The following is a 2793-nucleotide window of genomic DNA, read 5'->3' on the forward strand; positions in this document are numbered from 1 at the left end:
TGGACCTCGATTTGAGGTCCGATTTCAAAACAAATTATATATTTGGGTTCGTGGGGGAATGTGTAATCGAGTTTTGGTTCGAACCTCGGGTTTTGACCATGTGGGCCCGGGGACGATTTTTGACTTTTTGGGTAAAACTATGGAAAACTTATTTTCATGCGTTGGGGTTGATTCATTTAGCATTTATTGATGTAATTAAGTAAGTTGTGACTAGATAGGAGCGAATTGGCGGTGGAATCAAGGGATAAAGTTATAATTGAACCTTGAGTTGTGTTCGTGGCATCGAGGTAAGTGTTTGGTCTAACCTTAGCTTGAGGGATTAGGAGTTGTGTCCTATTTGCTATTTGCTTCTTGTCGAGTACGACGTATAGGCATGGTGACGAGTATATATACGTTGGTGTCAAGCATGACCGTGAGTCTTATATTGTGATTTTCATGACTTCGTTGTATTATTCATGCCTTGGTGAAGATTTCTAATTGTTGTATAAAGTTTGTGGAAAGAATTGTGACCTACGAATATTGAGGAGCGTTGACTCAAGTTGTATAGCGACATTGTGAAAGTATAAGTGACAATTGAACTTTTAGAGCATTGGCTCGAGTTGTGGAATGAGTTGTGAAAGTATAAGTGATAATCGAACCTCTAGAGCATTGGCTCGAGTTTTGAAGTAAATTGTGAAGTAAAATTGAGGAAGAGAAGAGATCATTATGTTGTCACCCTTGCCGAGCTATTGTTGGTTTATTTGTCGTTCCCTTGCCGGGATTTAATTGGTGACTTGTTGTTCCCTTGCCGGGAATTTTTATTGCAAATTTCCTTTATTTCCTTAGCCTGTTGTTTGTGATTATTGTTTGGGTGAGGAAGAGAGTTAAAGCACGAAGGGTGATGCCGTGCATTGATTGTTTGCTATTGTGAGGAAAGAGTGTAAAGCACGAAGGGTGATGCCGTGCCGCACGATGTACCATTCCGTGCCGATTTTATTGATTATATGGTGAGGAAAGAGAGTAAAAGCACGAAGGGTGGTGCCGTGCAATTTATATTGATTCTTGTGGTGAGGATGAGAGTAAAAGCACGAAGGGTGATGCCATGCACTTGTCTTTGATTTTCCTGATTCTTGATGATAATTGAGTTATGTTGTCCCTTACGTTTATTTATTGATTTTCTGTTGTTACTTGATTTTATCTCGATGATATAGATTCTCTTACCTTATTTGCCTTGTGATTGTTGTTCGGGTGAGGAAGAGCGTAAAGCACGAAGGGTGATGCCGTATATTGTTTTGGTGAGAGAGAGTAAAAGCACGAAGGGTGATGTCGTGCACATGTTTTTGACTTCCTAATTTTTATTGATAACTGTGTTACGATTTTTCTACACTAAATTGTTGATTTCCTGTTGATACTTGTTGTACCCCACAACATGATTTCCCCTTCTTATTTTCAATTGAACTGTAGTGATCCTCATATTTATTTGTTGCTTCTCTGTTACTATTCGATGTTTCCCCGCAGCATGTTTTCCCTCTCCCACACTTGACTGTATGTGACTGTTTCTTTCCGCACTACTTTTCTGCTGTATATAGTTGAATTGCACAGGTTTATTTGGTAGTCTGGTCCTAGCCTCGTCACTACTTCACCGAGGTTAGGCTAGGCACTTACCAGCACATGGGGTCGGTTGTGCTGATACTACACTCTACACTCTTTTGTGTAGACCCTAGTATTGTAGACTTCGGACCGCGGTGGGATTGTTGATTCTTGCTCATCAGGCGAACCGAGGTAGTCCTGCAGGCGTCCTCAGGCCTTGGCGTCTTCTTCCATCTACTATTCCTGTTTCTTTCATGCATTTCCAGAGACAGTGTTGTATTTATTTCTTTCAGACCATTATTTGTAGTATTCTTACACCGTCTGTGAAACTGTGACACTAGTTTCTGGGAAGTCGAGACTCAAACAGTTGTATTAGATATTCACGTTCAGATAGCTTATTGTCTTTCTTCCGTTTATGTTAATTTCCGCTATTTAAATGTTATTTCTTCTTAATTGATAAAGGATATAAAAATGGGTAAAAAGATAAATTGTTTAAATAATTGGCTTGCCTAGCTCATATTAGTAGGCACCATCACGACTCCCGAGGGTGGGAAATCTGGATCGTGACAAGAAGTGGAACGAGGGAAAGCGGCTCGATCGACAAAAAAGAAGAGTAGCCTCCCTAGAACTGTAATGTAGTAAATGGTAGCTATAACTTGCTAATAACCACTAAAACATAGTGGTTTCTGAAGTTTCTCTTTTGTTTTTTGGGTCAAATAAATGTTGTATTTTTGGGCCAACCCATTTACATGGTGGGCTATCATTTCCTTGACATTCTTTTCTTTCTTAGTTTCTTTACTTACAAGACAATGTTGGGCTAAACGACATTAAATTAGTACGAGGATTTATTTTCTACCTTTATGCTTCCCTTATTTATCTATTTTTTTCCATATTGTGTCCGATATTTATATTAGAGTCTGACTAAATTTAGATTCGTGCCAGTAAATCTCACATTGAATGGTAAAATACTCCTTAACAAAGACGACTTTATAACCCTTACTAGTGCTTTTTTTTTTATCTCATTTTCTTTTTCAGTTGTGTCAAAGGGCTATATTCTTATAAAAAAAAGTTTATTTAAGTACTTAACTTATGTTAGCTTTGGCGACTAACATCATATATTTTATTTAATTGAATGTTAAATATATTTAATTGAATTATGTATCAAAACCACGATAAAGTGATAAGTCCCATTCAAATAATGGTTCGAAACTTCGATATATCTAT

This window comes from Nicotiana attenuata, unplaced genomic scaffold (genome assembly GCF_001879085.1).
Source record: "Nicotiana attenuata strain UT unplaced genomic scaffold, NIATTr2, whole genome shotgun sequence".
NCBI lineage: Eukaryota > Viridiplantae > Streptophyta > Magnoliopsida > Solanales > Solanaceae > Nicotiana > Nicotiana attenuata.